This window comes from Elephas maximus, chromosome 4 (genome assembly GCF_024166365.1).
Source record: "Elephas maximus indicus isolate mEleMax1 chromosome 4, mEleMax1 primary haplotype, whole genome shotgun sequence".
NCBI lineage: Eukaryota > Metazoa > Chordata > Mammalia > Proboscidea > Elephantidae > Elephas > Elephas maximus.
This window is the reverse complement of record NC_064822.1, coordinates 104,310,274-104,327,498: the sequence shown is the minus strand read 5'-3', so window position 1 is coordinate 104,327,498 and position 17,225 is coordinate 104,310,274.

Sequence of the window (17,225 nt, the reverse complement as noted above, 5' to 3'; positions counted from 1 at the left end):
CCAGGTCTTTTCTCCCGCAGAGCAGCTTCCGGGTTTGAACTGCCAACCATAGTCATGATATATTATCCTTTTTATTATTTTTATTTATTTATTTGTGCTTTAGGTGAAAGTTCACAGCTCAAGTTAATTTCTTATTCAAAAACTTATACACGTATTGTTTTGTGACATTGGTTTCAATCCCTACAATGTGACAGCACACTACCCCTTCCACCCCAGGTTCCCTGTGCCCATTGACCAGTTCCTGTCCCTTCCTGCCTTCTCAATCTGCCTCTGGATAGAAGCCGCCCATTTGGCCTTGTATATCCAACTGAACCAAGAAGCGTGTTCCTCACATGTATCATTCCTTGTCTTACAGTCCTGTCTAATCTTTATATGAAAAGTGGGCTTTGGGAATAGTTTCAGTTCTGGGTTAACAGAGCATCTGGGGGCTATAGTTTCAGGGGTTCCTGCAGTCTCTGTCAGACCATTAAGTCTGCTCTTTTTATGTGAATTTGAATTCTGTTCTACATTTTTCCCCTGCTCTGTCTGGGACTGTCTGTTTTGTTTCCTGTCAGGGCGGTCATTGGTTGTAGCTGGACACCATTTAGTTCTTCTGGTCTCAGGCTGGTGGAGTCTCTGGTTCATTTGGTCCTTTAGGCCTTTGGGCTAGTATTTTCCTTGTATCTTTGGTTTTCTTCATTCTTCTTTGCTCCTAGTGGGATGTGACCATTAGATGTATCTTAGATGGCTGCTTGCAAGCTTTTAAGACCCCAGATGCTACTCACTAAAGTAGGATGTAGAACATTTTCTTTATAACCTATGTTATGCCAATTGACCTAGATGTCCCCTGAAACTTTGGTCTCCAGGCCCCAGCCCCTGCTACTCTGTCCCTTAGTGTTTGGACGTGTCTAGGAAACTTCTTTGCTTTTGCTTTGGTCTAGCCGTGCTGGCTTCCCCTGTGTTGTGTGTTGTCCTTCCCTTCACCGAAGTTGACCCTTGCTACTATCTGGTTAGTCACTTCCCGCCCACCTTATTATCCTTTTTCTGTATTGCTAGATATTATTTGCTCATATCTTGCTTAGAACTTTTGCATCTGTGAGCGTGACTGTAATTTTTCTTTCTTCTAAGGTCTCTGTCACGGGGTCCTTGTGGCCCTTGGCTGCTAACCAAAAGGTTTGCAGTTTGAATCCACCAGCTGCTCCTTGGATACCCTATCTGGTAGCTCTACTCTGTCCTATTGGGTCACTATGAGTAGGAATCAACTTGATGGCAATAGTTTTTTGTTTTTTTTTTTTAAGGTCTCTGTCAGTTTTGGTATCAAGGTTATGCTTGCCTAATAAAAAGAATTGGGAAAAAAAAAGGAATTGGGGAGAATAGACTTTCTATGTTTGGAAGAATGTGTACACAATGCATCGCTTCTTCCTCGAATGTTAGGGAGAATTCATTGGTGCCGTATCTGGATCTGGGGTTTTATTTGTGGGATTTAAAAAAAAAATGACAGCTTTATTCAAATATATAATTCACATAGCATATAATTCATCCATTTACAATTCAGTTGTTTTTAGTGTACTCACAGAGCTATGCAACCATTAGCAGTCACCTCCCTTTTTGTGGGAATGTTTTAAATCATGGGTTGATTCAGTTAAGGACTTCCTGCTTCCTTCCTGGTCAAACCCAAATGTCCATACTTCCTTGGGAATCCTGCCCTGGGTGATCAATGTCAGCAAACAAAGAGGCACAGACTGCTTGTGGCACCATAATGGGCACAGCGATACACAGAAAGGCCAAGAGTGAATGGGGCAATGACCTCAGGCTCTATAAAACTGAGGCTTTGAACAAGCTTAAACTCTGACTCTGCATCCTCACCTGCAAAATGGAGAGAGCCATCTTTTTGTCTCTTTTTCAGGATTAAACCCACCAAACCAAACCCACTGCTGTTGAGTCAATTCCGACTCATAGCAACCCTATAGGGCAGAGTACAACTGCCCCATAGAGTTTCCAAGGAGCGCCTGGCGGATTTGAACTGCTGGCCCTTTAGGGCAGCAGCTGTAGCACTTAACCACTACACCACCAGGGTTTTCAGGATTAAGGTGGGACAAATGACAAGACTGTGTACAAGCACTTTAAAATTGGAAAGTATCATTAAAATACATATTCTCATTGAAGGGTTTGCAAATTAGCTGAGGAGGCAGAAATAATAAATATACATACATAAGCATTTACAATGATAACTACATTTCTGAGCACTTACCATGTGCTAAGCACTGTATTGTGTTGTATATGCATTACCTCACTGGATTCTTACAATAACTCTGTGAAGTAAGTGTTGTTATTATCTTTATTTTACAGGTAAGAAAAGTGATGCTTAGAGAGGTTAAGTAACTCACTCAAGGTTACACAGCTACTAAATGACAGCCTGTGGGGAGGGGTTGGTCAGTTTGGACTGACCAGTGGCCCATGAGAAGACTGCACTTGTGACCTGTCAAAGAAGCTGGCCATCTCCCCGAGGTCCCAGGCTTAGCTATTCCAATAACCTTTACAAAGCCATCCTTCCTCCACCTCGACTTCTCACCCTCTCTCCATAATTTCTGCCAACCTGTTTCCTTTTGCCCTTCCTCTATCCCTCTGCACCCCCACCCTGAAATCCAGATACTTCTCATAGCTTCACAAATCAGCCCTGGAATGGATGCAGAGGCTCCTGTTTCCATGGTGATGTGGGGAGGATGGTGCACCGCACGCCAAGTGTAGGCGATGCGGAGAATTGGCTCAGGATCCAAAGGTGTCGGCAGTAGCCAGGCTCTGGGAGAAGAGATCGATGAGAAAGCCAAGTCTGACTGACTGGACCTCCCTTGTGCTCCAGAAAAACCTCCACCCCCGCCACGCCCCCTGCCGTCCCTAGATTCCTAATTTGGGAGAGAGTAGAAAAGTGGTGGAGGCTCCAAAGCAGAAGCTACCGCCCCTGACTTGTTTGAAGACAAAGCCTAATCGCTGATGAGAAGGCTGCCCACTGAGGGCCACCCTCACCCCTGGCCCCTGACTTGCCGCTCTCTCCCCTTCCGGGCGCTGACCTCATTCTTTGAGCACCTGGCTCACAGCCGAGCGGCTGAAGGGGAGCCCGGCAGCCAGCAGGGGGCAGACGCTCCCTCATTAAGAGCTTCTGTAGGAATCCCTCCGCTCTGCTGCCACCCCACCTCCTGCTTTCGCCAGAATTATTTTCAGCTGACAAGCTGCAAAGGCGCAGTAGGTGGATTTCAGGACAGGAGAGGGGTTCTGGCAGCTGCTGTGAGCCTACGAAACTTTGGTTTTAAGCTGCTGGCCCCACTCGGGAGGAGGTATTTAGGGCCGCAGAGTCTGGGGCTGAGGCAAGAGACGTTTTAACTTTTACTGGCTTTTAAGATCTCTTCTGAGATTTTTCTCGATCTGTTGAAAGCAGTAAAAGCACCCTAACCCTGAGGGGGAGGCTAATTCATTCATTCAATAACCGTTTATTGAATATCAACTATTATATTCATGAATGGATGTATCCAGTCAAAAACAAGCATTTACTGAATGCCTACACAGTAGTTTTTAAGGTTTGGGGGATGGGGGTGGATGTCACATGTCCTTTGGGATTATGATGAAAAATACAGACTTTCTCCCAGAAAGAATGCACTACAAACCTACAATATTTTTATATGATTTGGGGAGTTTCATGAACCCCTGGAAGCTCATCCATGGACCCCAGAGTTGAGATCTCTGGTCTATTATGGGCTAGACCTGTACGGGCACTGGGGACACACTAGTGAATTAGATAAAAGTAATCCCTGCCCTGCCTGAGCTAACAGACTAGTGTGAGTCAGACAAGTTAAGAGAAGCTTAAAATACAGTAGGAAGATGTAGGGGCTAGAAGACCCCAGAGGAGGGCCACCTGCCTAGACCAGGGGCTTCATGAAGGGCTTCCTGGAGGAGGTGATAGGTAAGCTGAGACCTGAAGAAGGAGTGAGAGCTGGCCAGCCAAAGACCTGGGGAGGAACACTTTGGACAGGGAGAAAAGCACAGGTAAAGGGCCTGAGAAGAGAGAACTGCAAACCTGAGAACTGACAGCCAGCCAGGGTTGCTGGCTCAGGGCTACAGGAGGAGGACTGTGAGAAATGAGGCTAGAGGGGTAGGTGCCATATGTAGGCCCTGGGATGCAACAGAGGACAGAGAGACTGCTGCTGTCTTCAAGGGCACAGACAAGAAAGCTGGTGGTTATGACACAGAAGTGTAAGTTTTCCATCAGCAATATCAGAGGTGATATGGGAGCACATGGGAGGAGCATTAAACTCAGTCTTGGGGATCAGGACCAGGGCCCATGAAGTGGGGCTCCAGGAGCAAGGCAAATCAGTGATGCTTTTAATATATTCCCAATATGCTCAGGATCTGAAAACAGCCTGGGGGCGAGGTGGCAGGGAGCGAGGTAGGTAGAGCGCACCTTGGTTTGACTACAGCCTCCAACCAGGAACGTCTTTCATTCTGGGGATGAGGAGGGCTCAGCTACTGTGCACCTACTTGTTTAAGTACCAAAGAGTTGTGGCCAGAGGCACAGAGAGGCTAAGTAATCTAAGGTCTCACGCAGGTAATAAACCAGGAGCGGAAACTTTTTGAGATTACAGACCCCTTTTGAGGATGTGATGAAAGTTCTTTACCCAGGAAAATGCTTATCATGAGCAGCTGGCTGGCCCTGGCTCCCTGCTGTGGGCTAAGGCTGGGACTGGGAGAGCAGGGGTTGGTCTCCCGGCAGAGTTTAGGCTAATTTATGCTTCTTATCTCTATTTATCTCTAAGCTTCCTCTACTTCACAATGCGCCTTGCCGGGAACAGGGGCGTGAGAGGGCTGAAAGAAAATGGTAAGATACAGGAAGAAGAGATCTAACGGGAGAGTGTAAGTCAGGGAAGAGGCTTTGAGACAGGGAAGCAGGATATGGTGCAACGCTGTATTGCCAGTGATTTATTTGAACAAACACTCATATGTTCTTGTTGTTGTTAGATGCCATTGAGTAGGCTGTGACTCCTGGAGACCTTATGTATAACAGAACAAAACGTTGTCCAGTCCTGCGTGGTCTCCATGGTTGTTTGGTATGTTTCAGTCCGTTGTTGTGGCTGTTGTGCCAATCCGTCTCATGAAGGGATTCCCTTGTGCTTTACCAACCATGATGTCCTTTTCTAGCAATAGTATTTACGGTATGCCAGGCCTTGTCTTAAGCACTTAACAAATATTAACTCATAACATTCCTAGGAGATAGGCACAGTCATCATCATCCTCTTCATTTTACATGGGGAAACAGAGGCACAGGGCAGGTAAATAATCTGCCGAGGTCAAGGAGCAAGAAAGCGACAGAGCCACAATCTGAACCTAAGAAGTCTGGCTCCACAGTCTGTGCTCTTGCCCATTAAGTTAGGCTACCACTTGAGAGGGAAGGCTAAGAATTGAACCTGGACCTCCCATACAGGACAGATGAGAATTCTACCACTCCACCTCCCAGAGCACTGATCAGGTATAACAAGGACTTGTTACTCTTGAGGCCCTAAGGAGGCGGGAGGAGCCACGGGGAATGGGGAGGCTTTGATCCTTTGGGGAGCTGCTGGTGACCAATACTCAGGGTCAGGTCTGGAGGGGGACAACGAGTTAGGAGATAAGATCAGGGCACTGGGTGAAGTCCAAATTCCTACCGTGGCCTATGAGACATAGCCCTTGCCTCCCTTGTCAATGCCCTCTCTCGCTGTTCTCCCCTCACTGCAAATTCTGCAGCCACACTGGCTTTCAGAAGACACCGAGTTTGTTCCTGCCCCAGGGCCTTCTTACTTGCTGTTGCCTCTGAGCACTCTCCCACACACATACACCCCCCCTGTCTTTTCCTGGGCCGACCCCACTCGTCAGATCTCAGCATCACTGTAGGTTCCTCATAAAAGCCTACTTAGACCCAGTCTCTGCATTAGATCCCTGCTGTGATTCCCTCAAAGCACCCTATCATTTTCCTTTATAACCCGTACCATAGTTTGAAATTATATATTCAGTCGTGTTTATTTAATGCCTGACTCTTCTACTAGACTGTAAGCTCCATGAGGATGAAGGCCGCTTCTTATTCTCTGCAGTAAACCTTATCCCTGACATAGTGCTGGGCACATACAGGTAACATTTTGCTAGAAAGATCTCAGAGGTCTATGGGTCCAATGTTTCTTTCCTTTACCATACACCAATAAGTAGTCATCTACCTTCTTGAATCCTCCCGGTAGCAAAGAGCTCACTACGTCGCCAAGAGGTCCATTCCGCTTTTGAAGTGATTTATGTAATAGAAAATTCTTCCTTATGGAAGAAAAATCTGATGTCTTGTCATTTCTTCTTGGTCTTCATTTGGCCCTCAGGAACAATCAAGATAGCCCCTTGGCAATCAAGATAGCCCTTTAACCTGTCTCAGACAGCCATCCTGCTCACCCCCTTCACCTTCAAGCCTTGTCTTTGCTACCTAAACAATTCCTTCAGCTCCAAAAGACTTGGTTTCTTTTTTAAAATATTTTATTATGTTTTTGGTGAAAGTTTACACAGAAAATTAGGCTCTCATTTAACAATTTCTACACATATTGTTCAGTGACATTGGTTACATTTCACAAGATATCAGGATTCTCATGATTTTCATTCTGGTGGTTATATTTCCCTTAATCTAGCTTCCCTGCCCCCCCCCCCTTACTTTCTCATTCTAAGGAAAATGTTTACTGTTAGGTTTCATTTAGATGATTTTTTAAAGGAGCATAGTACTCACAGGTAATATTTGTTTTATGGGTCAACCTGTCTTTTGGCTGAAGGGTAACCTCTGAGAGTAGTTTGAGTTTCAAGTTTAAAGGGTATGGCAGGGCAATAACCTCAGGGGTTCATCCAGTTTCTACTAGTCCAGTAAGTCTGGCCTTTTATTATTATTATTATTTAAGAATTTGAGTTTTGTTCTACATTTTTCTCACATTCTATGCAGGACCATTTATTGAGCCCCTGGTTAGAACGTCGGTCGTGGCAGCTGGGCACCATCTATTTCTTCTAGTCTCAAGGTAGGTAAGGCCATTGTTTTTGTAGACTGTTAGTTCTGTAGACTCATTCCTTGCTTGAGCCTTTGGTTTCCTTCTTTCTCTTTCACTCCGGACAAGTAGAGACAATAGTTTTATCTCAGATGGCTGCTTGCAAGCTTTTAAGACCCCAGATGCTACTCACTGAACTAGGATATAGAACATAGTCTTATTGGGCTATATTGTGCCAATTGACCAAGTTGCCCCACAAAACTATGGCCCTAAGCCCTCAAACCTAGTAAACCAACCTGTGAGGTGTTTGGCTTTATCTAGTAAGTATCCATAACTGTGTCCCCTATGTGCTTTATTTTTGGAACTATTCAGTACACATAAACATGTATATACATATAAATCTTAGTTTCTTAACCCTTCTCTACCCTGTTCCCCTGATCCTTTGGTCAGGACCCAGAATGGTGCCTGGTTTGTGAATTATTATCCCCCCATACAGGTCCCTGGTTGGTGCAAGTAATTTGCCCTTGACTGCTAAGCTAAAGGTTGGCAGTGCGAACCCATCCAGTGGCACCACAGAAAAAAGTCCTGGCGATCTGCTTCCGTGAAGATTATAGCCAAGAAAACCCAGTGGAGCAGTTCTATTCTGCAACACATGGGGTCGTCATGAGTTAGAATCCACTCGATGACTAGTAGTAGTAGGTAATGGGTATCATCCCATGTACTCTAGCAACTGAAGTATATAGGTCCAGTGGGATGAGGGGGGAGAAAGTGAGAAAAGAAAGCCAAGGTATTTCTTTCTCACCATACAACTGGAGCTATGTTTCTCCAGGAAACAATACTACTAATGATGGCTGGGGCCCCAGGCTAGTCCTGAACTAGATGTACCATTGTCAGCTGCATTCTGGGTCAAGTGGCCTTTCTGGACCCATTTAACACATTTCCTCTGGGAAAAATATGTTTAGGTTCCAAACAACCAAGTTATATATAAACCCTTTAAATAACCAGCTTATAAATTGGAAACTCTTCAAGTATTTAGGTAACACCGAGTGGGAGAATGAGGGGATAAGAACAGAGTGAGTTTGCCCACAAAGTGTCCAAGCAGCTTTTAAAGCAAAGGTGGGAAAAGTGGTAATGCACATAGAATTTTCAGTCAGATAAACATGGGTTCAAATCCCAGCTCTGCCACTTCCTGCCTGTCAGACCTTGCCTGATTTACCTAAGTTGCCCTCAGATTTCTCTCTTTAGCAAAAGACAATAATTTCCACCTTGCAGAGTTGTAACCAACCAGTTGCCATCAACTCGATTCACACTCATGGCAACCCCATGTGTGTCGGAGTAGAACTGTGCTCCACAGGGTTTTCAATGGCTGATTTTTCAGAAGTAGATCACCTTTTTCTTATGAAGCACCTCTGCGGTGCCTGGAACCGCCAAACTTTTGATTAGCAGCTAAGCACATTAGCCATTAGCACCACTCAGGGGCCCCATGAAATAAGAAACTGAGCTTCCTTCAACACAGTGCCTGGCACTTAGTAAGCACACCATGAATGGTAGGTATTGTCATGTTTTCAAAGCGGGGTCTTTCCCCTCCACGTGAGGGAGCAGGTTCCTTGGCTGCTGAAGTCCTGAATCCAATATGCAGCTCTCCTGTATGTGGGAGCCTGAGCCTTCCCTAAACAGACACCCCAAAGGTTGGAGACTGAAAGGAGGCTCCAGAGGGGAGTTAGAAGGACAAAGGAGCAGGGGTCTGAGTACCCCCAAAGACAGGTGCTTCAGCGCACGTAGTTTCTGCAGAAGTCTACATCTGTCATGTGTGTGCCCTGCCTGGACCGAGGTGACTGTGTGTGTCACTATGACAGTGCATACAAACGTGTTGTATTTTCTGCCCACCAGTAGGAGTCTGGAGTTTCCCTCCCTCTCCCAGTCTCCATTATTCAGGATTTGCAGTGCCAGGCCTTATCGCTAGCTGTCTGCCCTCTGGCCTCTTCCCTTTGTTTACCAACTCGGCTGGCTTTCTCCTCTACGGACAAAGGAGGTGTTCAGTTCTGGGCCGTGCCTGGCTCTGGCTACCCTGCCCCCATTCTCCTCCTCTTTCCAGGAGGGCCACCCCTGTCTCAAACAGACCCCTTGGTTCTGAGAGGCCCCTTCCCACAGATCCAGGGAGAGGGGAGGCTGTGCTCCTCAGTTGGCACCCCCTTTTTTCTCACCCTCTGGCTCCCATTCCTGTCCCCAATGAGGCCCCTGGAGCTTCACTTGTCTGGGCGGGAGACAGCTCCTCTCCTCATTGTCTGGCCAGGATTTGGAAGCTCAGGTTTCCATAGCAACTCCTGGGCATTTAATTAAGGGAGGAGGCCTTCTCTTCCTGGCCAGGCAGTTCCAAATCTCAACCCGAAAAGGATACCCTGAGGGGGTGAGGGAAGAGCATTGTCCTTTCACAACTCTGGTTTCTCCACAGAGTCCATTATAGCTTCCCCAGCCCAGTCCCCTCCCACCTCCCACCCCTGTCCCCACCTCATCCCAGAGCAGGCTGGGGAGACCTCCCAAACCAGCTAGGGCAAACCCCAGGTCCCAGGATAGTAGGCGTGTCAAGGAGTGTGTGGTTTACAGCAACTGCCTGCAGCCCCCCTCCCAACTCCCATATATTCTGTTGCTTTGTTTACTGGACTTTAAACAGTGGCTACACTCCAATTCATTAGCCATAAGAAGGGTTTAGGGACTCTTTGAACCGCCGACATTGAATGTAAAGTGTTCTGTACAAGTTTGTTATAAGTTTTTTCTTGGGTACTGGGTATATAACTTTCATCAGATCCTCAGAACGGACCTGTGATCTCAAAAAGGTTTTCTTTCTGCTGTTTACCAGCTGTGAGACCTTAGGCAAATTTCTTAACCTCTCTGTGCCTCTGTCCTCATCTGTAAAGTAGGGATGATAATACTCACTTCGCAAGAATGTTGGCATCTGGTGGACACTCAGTAAGGGGTGGCTGTTGTTATTATTATCATATGAGAAAAGACTCATTGGAGGACCCCACATCTCACCCGCCCCACACCAAACTGGCAGCAGAGTGGCCCACACCACCTGGAGGTGGCTGGTCTGCCCTCTGGGCAGAGGCATCCACCTACCCCCCAACCTCACCCCTTCTGCCCCGCCCCAGGCTGCTGGAAAGTGCTCCAGATTCTGATCGGAAGCCTGAAGCTTTCAAGAGCCTCGTCACGGGGTGGAATTTCCAAGTCAGGTCGCTGAGTTATCCCAGTTCCTGAAATTCCTGTTTCGAATTTCTCAGCTGTTACCATGACCACTTTTCCCCATTTCTGGTTAGGTTAGTCTATGTGTGTGTGTGTGTTTCCTTTCCACTGTATTTTTAGACTTCGGAAAAAATAAACACAGTTCACACACTAGCACCTTCCTGATCTTTGGGTTCTTCACAGGCATGGGGGTGGGGATACTTCTTTTCCCTGACCATTCTTCAACCCCACCCATCCCCCCAAGCATTAAACATCCTTACCTGCTGTTGAAAATTCCCAGACTTAACTCACTCATCTCCCATCCACCCGCCATCCACTCAGCATCCAAATTATAACACAGTTATGAGCTCTGTACGTGAACAAAGTATGTGTCTATGGGTCTTTTATCTCTGTTATTTTTTATGTTGTTTCCCTCCTGGAACTCCCTCTCCATGATGTGTTCTCCTCCTTTCAGAAAAGGCAATTCTATTCCTGAAGTTCTAAGCTTGTCCCACCGCTGTGGAGTCAGACGACCCTAGGACCCCACACCCCACCAACTATGTTTAGGTTTCATTATCAATAAAACTGAGTTGTAGAGAGGTTTAAATGAAATAATGCAAGGCAAACAGCACAATATGTTGCAGGTGGTAAAACCAAAAAACAAACCAGTTGCTGTCAAGTTGATTCCAACTCATGGTGACCCCACATGTGTCAGAATAGAACTGCATTCCATACAGTTTTCAAGACTGTGACCTTTCAGAAGTAGATCGCCAGGCTTGTCTACTGTGGGTTCCAACCACCAAGCTCCTGGTCGAGAGCTTAATCATTTGTACCACCCAGGGACTCCCTGCAGGTGGTAAAGACCTCAATGAATGGAGCCCTTATTCCCTGGCTCTGAGGGTACCACAGAAGGTGGGTTGTTTCTCAGTCTTTTGCTCAGCTCAGTTCAATCCCCATCCAGAATCATGGAGCTAGACTTGGTGCTGCCAGTGCCAGAAGATGCAGGTGATCAGGGAGGTGGCAACGGAGAGATGTGGGAAGAGCTGGACAGTTAGACTTGCTACGGCAAGAGAAAGGGATCTGGACTATTCAGCCTGGAGCAAACCGGAAGAGGGAAAGAAAGATTCTTAGGAACAGAGTTCAGGGCTGTCTGTGGCAATTCTGTTTTCTTTCCCTCAGGGAAGAGGAAGTGTTGGAAGTGAAGAGACTGAGGCTGGCCAACAGAAAGAATTTCCCAGCTGTGGGTGAAACTCTGACTCAGGAAATCAAAAGTCCATGCAGTGGAAACTGAGGCTCACATAGGCTGTGCCTTGGCAAAGTTCACAGGTTACTAAGTGCAGGGTCTTGGATTCAAAGCTTAGCCCTCTGAATGCACAGCAGAGGCTTTCAAGGTCGGTGCGGTACCCCAGAGGCCAGGAGCTCCGTAGCTCCATAAGGCAGGGGTAGATGGGGGCTGAATGGAAACTCCCAGCTTACATAAGGTTTCTACTCCCCAGGAAGGCTTCCTGGTGATATACTGGAAACAGCATGAAGTAATACAATAATGCCATTCCCATTTGAGACATAAGAAAGCTCAGTGAAAGGTTAAGTAACTTAGGCAAGGCCACACAGCTAGCAACTTGTTGTTGTTGTTGTTGTGTGCTATTGAGTCGATTCCAACTCGTAGTGACCCTATAGGACAGAGTAGAACTTCCCCATAGGCTTTCCAAGGCTGTAATCTTTTTTCTTTTTTTTTAATTTTTATTGTGCTTTAAGTGAAAGTTTACAAATCAAGTCAATCTCTCATACAAAAATTTATATACACCTTGCTATATATCCCTAATTGCTCTCCCCCTAATTAGACAGCCCACTCCTTCCCTCCACTTTCTTTTCATGTCCACTCCACCAACTTCTGACCCCGCCTGCCCTCTCATCTCCCCTCCAGATAGGAGATGCCAACGTAGTCTCAAGTGTCTACTTGATCCAAGAAGCTATTCTTCACCAGCACCTTTTTCTATCTCATTGTGCAGTCCAATCCCTGTCTGAAGAGTTGGCTTTGGGAATGGTTCCTGTCTTGGGCTAACAGAAGGTCTGGGTCCATGGCCACTGGGGTCCTTCTAGGCTCAGACAGACCATTAAGTCTGGTCTTTTTATGAGAATTTGGGGTCTTCATCCCACTGCTCTCCTGCTCCCTCAGGGGTTCTCTGTTGTGTTCCCTGTCAGGGCAGTCATCGGTTGTAACTGGGCATCATCTAGTTCTTCTGGTCTCAGGTTAATGTAGTCCCTGGTTTATGTGGCCTTTTCTGTCTCTTGGGCTCATAATTACCTTGTGTCTTTGGCATTCTTCACTCTCCTTTGCTCCAGGTGGGTTGAGACCAATTGATGCATCCTAGATGGCTGCTTGCTAGCATTTAAGACCCCAGATACCACTCTCCAAAGTGGAATACAGAATGTTTTCTTAATAGATTTTATTATGCCAATTGACTTAGCTGTCCCTTGAAACCACAGTCCCCAAACCCCCGCCCCTGATATGCTGGCCAAGGCTGTAATCTTTATGGGAGCAGATTGTCAGGTCTTTTCTCCCATGGAGTGGCTGGTGGGTTTGAACTGCCAACTTTTAGGTTAACAGTTGAGCACTTAACCATTGTGCTGCCACCAGGGCTCCTTTTTAGTAACTGGTAAACCAAAAACCAAGAGCAAACTGTTACCATTGAGTCAATTCCGACTCACAGTGACCCTATAGGACAGAATAGAACTATCCCATAGAGTTTCCAAGGAGTATCTGGCGGATTTGAACTGCCAACCTTTAGGTTAGCAGCCAAGCTCTTAGCCACTGTGTCACCAGAACTCCTAGTAACTGATGTGGCAATTCAGACCTGGGCAGTGTGGCTCAAGCCTACACTCTCAACCACTATGTCATGCTGCCTCCACAAGTGTGGGAGTCAGGTTTTGAATCCGGTCTGGCTGACTCTTGAGCCGGACTGTGTAATGAATTTCTAACAAGTTCCCAGGAAGTTATACATAAGAATCACCTGGGGATCTTGTTAAACTGTAGATCCTAATTCAGTATATCTGGGGTGGAAATGCAAATTCTCAGCAGGAGTCCAAACCAGCATGAACCCAGGTTTGAAGCCTTGGGAATGGTGCTCTGTCCCACGTCTTCCACCCTCAGAGGACTATCATGAAGGTTAAGTGAGATAATGCTGGTAGAGCATTTAGCACACAGCAGGCACACCACCGTGGTTATTTTCATTATTGCTACATAACTTCCAGCTGGCTCCAGTTCAGCCTTTCCAATATTTGCTTTGTGTTGGAGTTTACACGCTTGCCTTCGCCAGCCTGAAAGCAAAGCCCTTCCTTAGTATCTGCCCTCAGTCAGGATTACAAGTGAACAGGTGGCTCTCCTGACTCTCCCTGTCCTGCCCACTGGGCCTAGACCTTGGGAGTCTGGAGCACATCCTCTGGAGTCCCAGAAAACTGATAGGTAGAGCAGGAAGGGCTCTCAGAGAGCCTGGATTCCAACCTCTCATTTTGTAAATGAGAATGCTGAGGCCCCAAGGGAGAAAGAGGCTTGACCAAGGTCATTCCTTCCTTCTACCAATATTTACTCAGCACCTGCTGTGCTCTAGGCACTGTTTTAGGTGCTGGGGATACACACACATATGGCTCCTGCCCCCACGGAGCCCATCTTATCATGTTGTCTTATTAGGTGCCATTGAGTTGATTTTGACTCACAGTAAGTAAACCCATGTGACAGAGTAGAACTGCCCCATAGGGTTTTCTAGGGTATAATCTTTACGGGAGCAGATCACCTAGTCTTTTCTCCCACGGAGTGGCTGGTGGGTTTGAACCTCCAACCTTTGGATTAGCAGCCTATTGCTTAACTGTTATACCACCAGGGCTCCTTCACCTTATCATAGTGGGAGAGAAAGACAATCCACAAAAAGCTAGACAAAAAAAAGTAAATCAGAAAAATATCATGCCCTACCACTCACTGCCAACTGAAAGGTTAGAAGTTTGAGTTCACCCAGAGATGCCTCAGAAGAAAGGCCTGGTGATCTACTTCTGAAAAATCAGCCACTAAAAACCCTATGGAATGCCATACTGTCAGGCCTAGCTTTCAACAATGGATTATCTAACATGATAATAAAAGCACAAACAGCAAAAGACAAAAATAAATGGGACCTCATAAAAATTAAAAACTTTTGTTCATCAAAAGACTTCACAAAAGACTTGAGAATACAAGATACTGACTGGGAGAATATCTTTGAAAACCATATATCTGACAAGAATCTAATAATCAAAACATACATAAAACTTCAACATCTTAACAGCAAAAAGACAAATAACCCAATCATAAAATGGGCAAAGAACTAAATAGACATTTCACCAAAGAGTACATTCAAATAACCACCAAACACAAGAAAAGATGCTCACGTCATTAGCTATCATAGAGATGCAAATCAAAACCACAATGAGATACAATTTCACTCCCACTATGATGGTTAAGATTAAAAAAAAAAAAACAACCAGAAAAGAACAAATGTTGATGAGGATGTGGGGAAATTGAAACCCTTATCCACTGCTGGTGCAAACACAAAATGGCACTGTCATTGTGGAAAAGTGTGGCAGCTTCTCAAAAAACTAAAAATAGAACCAGCAATTCCACTCCTAGGTATATACCCAAAAGACTTGGAAACGGAGACTTAAAAAGAAACATGTACACCACTATTCACTACAGTACTATTCACAATAGCCAGAAGGTGGAAACAGCCTAAATGCCCATCAACAGATGAATGGATAAACAAAATGTGATACATACATAAAATGGAATACTACTCAGCCAGTAGGAGAAATGAAGTCTTGGTACATGCTACAGTATGGATGGAGCTTGAACATGTTATGCTGAGTGAAATAAGCGAATAACAAAAGGACAAATACTGTATGACCTCGCTTATGTAAAAGACAAGAAAAGGCAAGTGTATAGAGAACAAATTTTATTAGTGGTTACCAGGGGTGGGAAAGAGTAGGAAAAGGGGGTTAACAGTGATAGAAAAACCACACTGATTAAGGATACAGTTACACAGCCGATTATTGTAATTGCTGTCAATAAGTTGTACACCCATAAAAAGCTGAACTGGCGAAAGTTCTGTGATAGATATATTTAAAACAATGACCAAAAAAAAAAAAAAAGAGTAGCTGCTAAGCCTGCTTATGTACGACCTACCAAATACTTCATGGGATTTCATTCCTTGGTTTGGAGGTTTAAGGTCATGATTTCAAGGGACATCTCAGTTACTTGGCCTAATAACATTGTAAAAATGATGTGGGAGTGGCATCTGACCGCCTCTCACTTCACAAGGGGGAAAAGGACCAAGATCAACAGCCCAAGGCTGATTCCTGTGAGGCAAAAGTGATCATCTTTACCAATTCTGACAGCAACAGTCCCTTTCAGGGCACTCTCTACGTCTCTGCTGGGTTGGATAATTCATTGCAATGGCCACAGAGAACTAAAGGAAAATACTCATGATTATGGGGTTTATTAGGGAAGTTTAACAGGTTACAATTCAGGTTCAGAAATGCTCAGGATACCATTCTTCCATCAGGGCAGCCTCGTTCCAGCCATGCTTGCCTCTCTCTTGCCCTCGGCCTCTGCCCTGCTTGGGCAAATACTACAAATCTCTTTTAGCTCTGCCAGTAAGTAACCAGAGGCAGCCCACTCCACCAGCCCAAAGGCACTTTTTCGCTCTGTGGGCTGGGAAGCCCACTGTGCTGTCTCCTGCTGATCTCTCCTGCCGCCATTTCATTGCCATTGCTTCTTGAAGTGTTACCACTCTCTCTCTCTCTCTATCTCTGTGTCTTAGTCTCCTGGTCCCAGGAGATTCTCAGCGCAGGGATCCTGGGTCCAAAGGACACTCTCCACTCTTGGTTCTCCTTCCTTGACGGTGGTGGTATCCTCTCTTTCCCACCTCTGAGATGGCTCATTTCAAGCTCAGCAAGATAGCAAAACTGACCAATCCCCTTGGTGGGCCTCAATTACCCTATTTGCACAGTCCCACTCAATCACTTCGGTGGGGGTTACAAGATCATGGCAAGAAAGGCCACACAAAAGTGATCCATCTCACCACAAATGTGTTTAGTACTTCTGTTCTACCTCCTAGTTTGCTGCGTAGTGCCTGAGGTCTTAAAAGTTGCAAGCAGCCACTGAAGACACAACAGTTGGTCTCTATTTACCTGGAGCAACAGAGGAAGAAAGAGAATCAGGAATGTGAGGAGGATATGGAATGTGTGCTAGTTGCCTCCATGAACAACTGTCTTTGCCAACACCAGAAGAAAATGCAGAGCAGAATTTCAAATTCTGAGGGGCTCTAGACTTTCTGGAGCCATGGAGTGTGGATGAACCTCTGAAACTACTGCCCTGAGATAATCTTTAAACCTCAAGCCAAAAATATCCCCTGAAGTCATCTTAAAACCAAACAATAGTTTAAGTAGTAAAAAAGGTCTGCTTTGAGAATGTTGCTCTTTTAAGAACTATCTACACGGGATCAAATTGACAACAACAACTCAAAAGATTAGATAGGAACCTTAGGGGGCAGTGAGTTTATGTTAATGAGGGGGGAACAACTCAGAAAAGGAAGGTGAGAATGGTTGCACAACTAGAAGAATGTAATTAATGTCACTAAATTGTATATCTAGAAACTGTTGAACTGGCTTATGCTTTGCTGTGTATATTCTCAACAACAACAACAACAAAATAAATAACATTTAGAAGGAAAAAAGAAAAAAACCCTATGGAGCACAGTTCTACTCTGATACACATGGGCTTGCCACTCTGATACACATGGGGTTGCCATATGTTGGAATCAACTCCATAACAACTGGTATGGTACTGCACTTATCACCATGATAAGTGGGTATGTGTGCTCCCTTGTTGCAGTCAATAGACTAAATTTTATTCAGTTACAGGTGTTTGCTGGTGGTCTTTGGCTGGAGGACACTGACAATCAAGAACACCATATATGT